The following is an 8,724-nucleotide window of genomic DNA, read 5'->3' on the forward strand; positions in this document are numbered from 1 at the left end:
CTATCAAATAATATGAAATGCACAATATCGTCGCAAGGCCATTATCAAACACTGTCAGATCTTAATGCCGTTGTATGTCAAGCTATCAAATACTTTCCAGTGTCAGTGTGCAGCATTTTATTGCTCGAACCCTAGAGTAATTTCCACCAAACATGCTTCAGCTGCAAACTCAGAATAGCCAACAAATATTTGATATCAACATTTGCACAAAAGGACATTAAGCTTTTTTTGAAAGGCAATTCTTTTTAATTAAATGTCATGCTCTTGTGGGAACAAGAAGAACCATGGAAGGATCACTGCATGCTGTCGTGATCCTAGCTCGTAATACGCTAGCCCTGTATTGCACTGGCTCTCCCTTGCAGTAGCTTTTAAACCCTGAACAGGATGACATAATCCTTGTGCTCCCATAGCTTCTACAGTGGGCTTTTTGTTTCTCCCTCTCTCATAGCAATAGAACTTGGGAACATCCAATGATGCTGAATGTTGGCAGAATTATCCCAGAGCCAGTGTGGTGTAGTGGTTACGAGTGGTGGACTCATAATCTGGTGAACAGAGTTCGATTCCCCGCTCCTCCACATGCAGCTGCTGGGTGACCTTGGGCCAGTCACACTCCTCTGAAGTGTCTCAGCCCCACTCACCTCACAGAGTGTTTGTTTTGGGGGAGGAAGGGAAAAGGAGATTGTTAGCTGCTTTGAGACTCCTTAGGGTAGTCATAAAGCGGGATAACTAATCCAAACTCTTCTTCTTCTTCATTTAGAACAAGCAAAAGAAAGCACTTCTTCACAGTGCACCGTTAAACTATGGAATCCCCCCCCCCCATTTTTTTTTGTGATGGCTACCATCTTGGATTACTTTTTTTAAAAAAAGAGGATAAGGCTTCCAGTTTGTTTCCAGACCCAACTCAAGATGCCCATGTTAGCCTTTAAAGCCCTCAATGACTTAGGCCCCAGATATCTGATAGACCACCTCCCTCCTTACAGACCCCATCAGGTATTAAGATAACCAGAGGTGGATCTTTCTCTCTTGGAAGTTTGGGAATGGTGACCCAAGAGAGAGCATTATCTGTGGCACTGCTAAGTTGCGGAACTCCTTCTCCACAGAGGCACACCTTCACAAATTCATAGAATTGGAAGGGACCCTGAGGATCATCTAGCTCAACCCTCTGTCATGCAGGACTCTGCAGCTGTCCCATATGGGGACCAAACTTGCAACCTTGACATTAGCACCATGCTCTAACCAGCTTTCGAATGCCACAGACATATCTATTCTAGCCTGGCCTTTGACACTTGACGTGTGTGTTTTCAGGACCCACCCTATACCTAGGATTGTAATTTGTTTTCATTGTTTTTAATTTCTGGATTTTAAATTTCCGCATCCGGCACAGGGAACTGATGGTGAAGGGCGGGTGATGATAGTCATGATAGCTATGTTCTCGCTCTAGTCTGCCTCTGAAAACCAGAGGTTGGAAATTCCAAAAGTGGGAATCCCAAGCGTACAATTACAGAGATAGTCCTAGCAGAGAGGGTGACCGAAGGATCATTAGGTATTGCAGTGTTCTGTTTCTGCCATTGGAGATTTGTGAGCAGAAAAGTTCTGCCATCAGAAGCCTCCTCATTTTCACAGCTCTGCTGCCCTCACTTTGCCATCGATGCCCTAATGGTGGCAGGGCCCAAAAGTGGATGTCATACCCTCCAACATTTCTCTGATGAAAAGAGAGATGTCCCATTCCATAATGATAATTTTACTAATTACCGGTATACCCCACACATCTTACTGGGTTGCCCCAGCCACTCTGGGCAGCTTCCAACATACATAGAAACACAATAAAACATTAAACATTAAAAAAAACCTTCCCTATACAGGATTGCCTTCAGATGGCTCAGGGGTCAGATAACTCCATACCCTCCAACATTTCTCCAATGAAAATAGGGACATCCTAAGGAAAAGTGGGAAATTCCGGGATCATATCAGAAACCAGGATGGCTTCTCTACATGAGGGATGTCCCTCGAAAATAGGGACACTTGGAGGGTCTGGGATTTGCCAGGGTACATCAGCACAGATCACAGAAGGAGTTGGACCTTCAAGATCATAGTCCTCTGATGTCCCTGGAAAATCACTTACACACAAAGCCTGACAAGGGAGAAAAAATTGCTCCATCCCTGGAAGTATTTTATTCTTCTATTGAAATAAAAGGAATGGGGAAAGACAAAGTTCCAATAACAGGATGGGGGAAAGGGGGGGAAAAGCTGCCCTGCCAGGATCTCCACCCCATGAGACCATTGATCCAGTTACCTCAGTACTGTAAACAATACTGTGTCTGGTTTCCAAGTTTCCAAACAGGGGCATTTCCCGGGCCTACCTGAAGCTCCAGGGATTGAACCTGTGGATGTTCTACCACTGAACTACAACCCTTCTGCCCTGGCCAATGAAGGCTTAAGAAGCGGACGTTCCTCTGCCACTGGCTATCCCTTCCCCCAGACCTCCACAAGATCACTCAGGTAGTCACCTTAAGCACATTCGGCTAGGTGTTCTTTCGTTCTGGCTCTCCTTAATCCATCCCTATTAAAAAAAAAGTTGGTTATGTGTCTGCTTCTCCCCTAAAATGTGACTACCAATAATATCTGCCAATCACATAAATTAAGTCCAGCTGCTGCCCTGTAGAAACTCCACCGTTGTCAAATTCTTTGTGTTACTACCTAGGAATAGGCAATATCGAATCAACTTATACTTACCAACTGATGCCAAAGAAAAGAAAACCTGGGGGGCTAGATTTTATTTCCCCCTTATATAGCCTTTGGAAAAGGAAATGTTTCTAAGGCTGTTTAATCAGCTTTATTTGTATAACTATATAACAAAAACTAGCCTTTGGGGTATGTGGACACATTTCCTTTTTCCTGGTTCTCAAATTTCTCTGTGTTGCCAAAACCATAAATATCAAGTGGTTTGTGAAAAGAGGAGAGGGTTTTTTTTTTTACAGCAAAATGTGGCTGTGCAGAATATTCCCATTCAGGGTTGCAGCCAGCCAGCCAGCCAGCCAATTCTGCTCTTTTTTAGGAAGCTCCATTCCAGTCACCTCCTGGTCAGTCACCCTTCCACAGGGCCAGGCCTGCCCACAAAGTGGTGTGAGGCAGTTACCTCAGGTGGCAGGTGCTCAAGGGACAGTGCCCCACAGGCACGCCTCTCACCCCGCCACCGCCACCAGCAGTGCCAGCTTCCAGTGAGATCTCGCAAAATCTCACACGATCTCATTGTCATCTCATGAGATATCACAAAGAACACAAAATCTTGCCGGAAGCCGCAATGGCTGGACACCACTTTGTGGCAGATGCGCCAACTCTAGGGGACAGAGGTGTCTTCGGCCCCCTCAATATTTGTTTGAAGGCAGCCCAGTCTCCTCAATGTTGAGAGGGCCTGGCATGACATCACAGAAGGCTGCACTGGCCTGTGTAGCATTGGGACATGTGTGTGTATGGTGTCTGAGACCGAAGAGGAAGCCCCGAAAAGACCAGAGGCACAACAGGGCTTTGTTTAGGCTGCTCAGCTTCCCCGCCTGTTAGATGCTGGTGGTGGTTGCTCGTGAGTAAACAGGCATGACTCCGACCTGTCTTTTACAGGTTTTATTGTGCAAACTATTTACAGTGCAGATCTACCAAAGTTCATGTCCGTCTCAGTCACTTGCAGAATCTGGGAGTTGCCCCTTCTGGCTTCTCCCCCAACATAAGAACTTTGGCACCCCAAGCCTCCTCCTCCCCTCCTTGCGTTTCACCCCTCTGCGCAAGCTGGGCGACGGAAGTGGTGTGCTTCCCACCTGGCTAGGTGATGCGCTGGGGCTCTCAGCAGCATCCTCAAGCCCTTCCCTCACTTGGCTGGTCCCTTCCCTTTCTTCTCCACTGGAAGTGTGGCTTTTCCCACCGGTGGAAGAGGAACTGCTCCTCAGGAGCTTCGCAGGCTCTCTGTATCCCAACGGCCCCCCTGCCTCCCTCCCCTGTTCCGATGGCAGTCCCCTGACACCGCCTAACAACTGAAGCAGCAGCAACAGCCATGTTCCTGCCTATTCTCCGGCCTCCTGCCAGCCCCAGAGCTACAATTCCAGGTCTGGATATTTGGGGTACAGTATTTTTATTTTATTTTTGGAGAGTAGTCTTTTGGAGAGAGAGTGGCTGGGAGGACATTTAGAGGGTGTTTAGAAGGTATTCCTCACTTATGCAATTTTCACTTATGCATATGAGGCATAACCTCCGTGTAAGTGGGGAGTTGCCTGTATATATAGAAATAGAAATAGAAATAAAAAGAAGCAAAGACTGGAATTAGCTTGATTTGCCCGTCTTTAACCTTGGCAGGACACAGGCTTTTCACATTTTCTGATCCCAATTGGAACGAGTGATCCGCCTTACAGTTTTCCCGTTATTTGACATTTCCCTATGATTATTTTACAATAAATAATAAGGGTCACAGAAACCGTTTGAAGAGGAGAGCAAAAAGAAGCACCAAGCTCATTTTTCAAAAAATAAAATAAAATAAATATAAAATATATGTTTGGCATTTCACATATCATATGATCTCCCTTTCTCTGCCACCCAAGAGCGCAACTCAATCTTTTGCCCAAACAACCTTGTGGTTACCTTCAGAACAGAAGCCAGTGGGATTCAGCAATGCCAGTTTGCAAACAATGATGCAATATTTTAAAAAAGAATAGGGAGTTGAATAGTTAGCTTGCTTCTCTTTTGCATGGACCATGCCTGGACCTTGGCTAACTCATTGAAGTAAATATTGGTCTTTGGAACAAAGCAATCTCAAAGCTGCCTTGGGATACTGAAGAGCTTTCAAAGAATTGATTGATTCAGTAGCCGCAATTAAACAAAGAAAGGCTTGACTGTACATTAAGAAGTGTCAAGTAACTGGAGTTTAGCCACTCAAGATCTTACATCACTTCACCTGGAGACTGTTTGCTTTTTTCAAGGACTACTTCTCATCAGCAAATGCGGCTCCATTAAGGTGAGTGAAGCACTGCCAACCTCTGTTGCCCTCAACCAGCCCTTGCTTGCCTGTCTTCTTTCTTACAACCAATCAGGAGGTGGCTCTCTCTGTCCTTGGCTCTGGCTCCATCCACTCTTGGTCTCCCTGCTTTCCACCCCACCAGTCCCAATGTGTACCAGCCACCACTGCTCCTGATCCCTGACCCCCCCCCATTAAAACTCATGCACATACATTGCCCCAAACCCCACCCACCCAACCTGCTCAACTTTCATAACAGCATAGAAGGGAGCCTGAGGGTCATTTCAGCTAATGCAGGGATCTCAACTAAAGCATCCATCACAGATGGCCATCTAACCTCTGCTTAAAAACCTCCAAGGAAGGAGAATCCACCACTTTCCAAAGAAGTCTGTTCCACTATCAAACAGCTCTTGCTACCAGAAAGCTATTCATGATGTTTAGCAGGAATCTTCATTGGTTTGGGTCCTACCCTCCAGAGCAGGAGACAACAAACTTGCTCAATCTTCCATGTGACAACCCTTTAGCTATTTGAAGATGGCCGTCGTATTTCTTCTAAGTCTCCTCTTTACCAGACTAAACATGCCCAACTCCCTCATAAGGCTTAGTTTCCAGACCCTTGATCATCTTGCTCACCCTCCTCTGCACATGTCCCACCTTGTCAATATCCTTCTTAAAATGGTGGTGCCCAGAACGGGACACAGGACTCCAGGTGGGCTCTGACCAAGGCAAAATACAGTGGAACTATGAGTTCCCTTGATGTGGACGCTAGACTTCTGTTGATGCAGCCTAGAATAGCATTAGCTTTTCTTATTGCTGGTTCACCCTGTTTCAGAAGGCTGTTTAAGAACATTATCATCCTGATCATTATTAAGTCATATTGAAACAAACACCCATTTGCTACTATGTATAGGAATTTTCACAAAAATAGTCCCTGTGTGTTAAGGAAGGGAAAGGAGTTTTTATTTATTTATTGCCTTGATTTCCCACCTTTTTCTCCAAGGAGATCAAAGTGGTATACATGGTTCACCCCCCTCATTTAATCTCAACAATAACCCTGTTAGGTAGGTTGGGCTGAGAGGCAGCGACTGAACCAAGGTCATCCAATGAGCCTTCATGGCCAGTTGGGGATTTGAACCCTGATCTCACAGGTCAGTGTGGTGTAGTGTGGTGTAGTGGTTAAGAGTGGTAGTCTTGTAATCTGGGGAACCGGGTTCACGTCTCCGCTCCTCCATATGCAGCTGCTGGGTGACCTTGGGCCAGTCACACTTCTCTGAAGTCTCTCAGCCCCACTCACCTCACAGAGTGTTTGTTGTGGGGGAGGAAGGGAAAGGAAAGGAGAATGTTAGCCGCTTTGAGACTCCTTAGGGTAGTGATAAAGCGGGATATCAAATCAAAACTCTTCTTCTTCTTCCTAGTCCTACCCTCTACCAGCCTTTCTCAACCTTGGGTCCCCAGATGTTTTTGGCCTACAACTCCCATCAACCCTGACCACTGGTCCTGTGAGCTAGGAATCATGGGAGTTGTAGGCCAAAAACACCTGGGGCCCCAATGTTGAGAACCACTGCCGGACTAACCCATGGGTAGGCAAACTAAGGACCGGGGGCCGGATCCAGCCCAATCATCTTCTAAATCCAGCCTGCAGACGGTCTGGGAATCAGCGTGTTTTTACATAAGTAGAATGTGTGCTTTTATTTAAAATGCATCTCTGGGTTATTTGTGGGGCATAGGAATTCGTTCATTTTTTTATTTTTTCAAAATATAGTCCAGCCCCCCCCCCCAAGGTCTGAGGGACAGTGGACTGCCCCCTACTGAAGAAGTTTGCTGACCCCTGCAGTCTAACCACTATGCTACATTGTCTGGCTGTTCCAGTTGTCACTACCAATGCTCTTGGCAGTCACATCCAGGCTGAGTATGCATTCGGTGTCCTTGAGATGGGGCTCCATGCAAAGGGACATCCTGGACCAAGCATTGATATGTGGATAGAAGATGTCATAGCTGCCAAGCATGGGGTGGCAAGGTACACAGCTAGTTTGAGCATTCCTGCACCCCCCTCACATTGTGGGGAAGGAAAAGGAAAATATTTTCAGTGGCCATTTCTCCCAACACACAAAATTTGCATGTGCCTGTTTCCCCAATTTTTGCAAAGCAACTTCCTCTAATAAAGTGCATCTTGGTATGCTATTTTTACTATTATATGTGCTTTTGTGCGCACTTCACTCTGGTATATGCATTCTTTGTGCACACTACTTGGCTGGAGAGCTGCGTTTTAAAATGAAGAAAAAAGCAAATTTGAGAAGAGGGTGGTGTTTTGGTTTGTCCCTTTTTAAAAATATGTGGATTTGGTAGGTTTGCCTTTAAATTAAAACTGGATCAAATTTCTTGCCATCTGTGGTTACACAAGGGAGGATGTAAGGAATCTTACATATTCAAAGTTCCTAGAAAAACCTGCATCTTTAATTCAGCTTCTGCATCTTGCCATTTCATCTTCAGTTCAATCTATTCAACTCACTGGCAGCCCGACTTGCTGGTTATCTATGCAGAAGCTGAATAAATGAGATGGCTAAAATTCAGTGCACCTTTGAGTAGGAGAGGGCAGGCTTTGGGCTTATGGGATCTAACCTTTCCCCAAAATTCCAGGGTCAGCTGGAGCCAGGTACAAATGGCAAAAGTCACATCCACACCACTGTGATGCAGCTTTAAACACTCCCAGCTTCCCCCAAAGAATCTTGGAAAGCTTATAGTTTGTTAAGGGTGCTGAGAGCTGTTAGGAAACCCCTATTCCCCTCACACAGGTGCAATTCCCAAAATGCAAGAATTAAAATTGCAAATGCTTGAGTTAATATGAAGTGCAAACTGGGCATTTGAGCTGTGCCAACAGAAAAGCTTCATCAGAGCAGCCTGCAGACCTCTTTCTATGGGACGGGACACTTTCCTGTGTCTGCTTTGGTTAGCAACAAGGAAGCTGAGTTAGAAAGACTCAAAAGCTATTCCAGAGGCAGCTGAGGTTCATTGGGACCAGTGGGGCAGAAGGCGGGGAGATCAGCAGTGTGTGGAACCAGAGCCAATAATAATAATATTAATAATTTATTATTTATACCCCACCCATCTGGCTGGGTTTCCCCAGCCACTCTGGGCGGCTCCCAACCGAATATTAAAAACACAACACAGCATTAAACATTAAAAACTTCCCTAAACAGGGCCACCTTCAGATGTCTTTTAAAAGTAAGATAGTTGCTTATTTCCTTGACATCTGATGGGAGGGCGTTCCACAGGGCAGGCGCTACTACCAAGAAGGCCCTCTGCCTGGTTCCCTGTAACCTCACTTCTCACAGTGAGGGAACCGCCAGAAGGCCCTTGGCGCTGGACCTCAGTGTCCAGGCTGAACGATGGGGGTGGAGACGCTCCTTCAGGTATACTGGGCTGAAGCAGTTTAGGGCTTTAAAGGTCAGCACCAACACTTTGAATTGTGTTTGGAGCTGTACTGGGAGCAATGTAGGTCTTGGCGGCAGCTCCCAGTCACCAGTCTAGCTGCCACATTCTGAATTAATTGCAGTGACAGGCAGAGTCATGTCCTGATTGGTTGGCATTAAGAAGAGAGGCAGGTGGGGGCTGGCTCAGAAAAGACTGAGGTTGATAAGCCAGTTCTCCATTTCTCCATCATGGCCCATCTCCACTCCTGCTGAGAATGATCATCACTGAGCCAAAACACACACAATCAAACCAGTGCA

This window comes from Podarcis tiliguerta, assembly GCF_965153285.1.
Source record: "Podarcis tiliguerta genome assembly, chromosome: 14".
Taxonomy (NCBI): domain Eukaryota; kingdom Metazoa; phylum Chordata; class Lepidosauria; order Squamata; family Lacertidae; genus Podarcis; species Podarcis tiliguerta.